Source organism: Hyla sarda, unplaced genomic scaffold, assembly GCF_029499605.1.
Source record: "Hyla sarda isolate aHylSar1 unplaced genomic scaffold, aHylSar1.hap1 scaffold_1174, whole genome shotgun sequence".
Lineage (NCBI taxonomy): Eukaryota > Metazoa > Chordata > Amphibia > Anura > Hylidae > Hyla > Hyla sarda.
Genome location: NW_026607797.1, coordinates 44,035 through 45,000, shown reverse-complemented (window position 1 = coordinate 45,000; position 966 = coordinate 44,035). Strand labels below are relative to the sequence as shown.

The window sequence follows — 966 nt, the reverse complement described above, 5'->3', positions numbered from 1 at the left end:
CAGTGGTATTGAGTAGCATATCCCAGTGCTAAGGGTCCTGGGTGCAACAATCTTTCAATGGGGAATAGCCGCACTGAGTTTGTCAAGTGCACCCATGTTTGCAACTCCAACAATACACACATATGTATGTATGTGTGTATGTGTGTATGTATGTCTATCTATCTATCTATCCACCCATCTATCTCTATATATATTTATCTCTCTCTCTCTATATGTATATATATATATTTTTTTTTTCTTTTAAATATATATATATATATATATATATATATATGTATATACATATAGAGAGAGAGAGAGATGGAAATACTTTTTTAAACATGTTTTCACCTCATTTTTACCTTCTTTTTTTCTTCTCTCCATGTTTTCCTTCTTTCCTATGCTGCTGCTTCTTATTTTTCTTCTTTTTCAGACCCTATCATTGCACTATTGCTTATTCAATACCACCAGCAGATGGAGACACTATATTACAACATTAGTTGTGAGCAGCAGTTTGTACAAACAAATGCCTCATAGCTGATGTCCTATCCACCTAGGCACATAGGCACCACCTATTGTCTTTTGCCTGCAGTAGGGACCCACTGGACTAGCCAGCAAGCAGCTGCAACAGCAAATAAACAGGTAATCTTTTTTTCCAACACTGAAACCTGGTGGTGCACTTAATATATGCTACCAGATAGGGGACATATCAGATATTAAACTGATATAAACAGACACCACATTTGATACCAGCCAAAAGGAAGGATGATAAGTGATAACTGTGAAAGGGGAGGAACCAACGCTGTCCCCTTCACATGCACCATCACTACTTGTAGGAAGGGAGGCTGGCTGGCTGGCAGCCTCCCATACACACTCTGGCTGGGTGGCAGTCACCCACCAGTACACACAGCAGACCCTAAACCCATATCATTATTGCTAAGCAGGAAGATGGGAGTCCATTTCACTCTGATGGACCATTTTTAAATG

At 39.4% G+C, this 966-nt stretch overlaps 1 pseudogene; it reads right to left on the bottom strand.

Annotated features, from left to right (window-relative positions):
- Positions 1–648: 648 nt before the first annotated feature.
- LOC130302647 (U2 spliceosomal RNA) lies at positions 649–756 on the bottom strand (annotated as a pseudogene).
- Between the last annotated feature and the right edge of the window lie 210 nt (positions 757–966).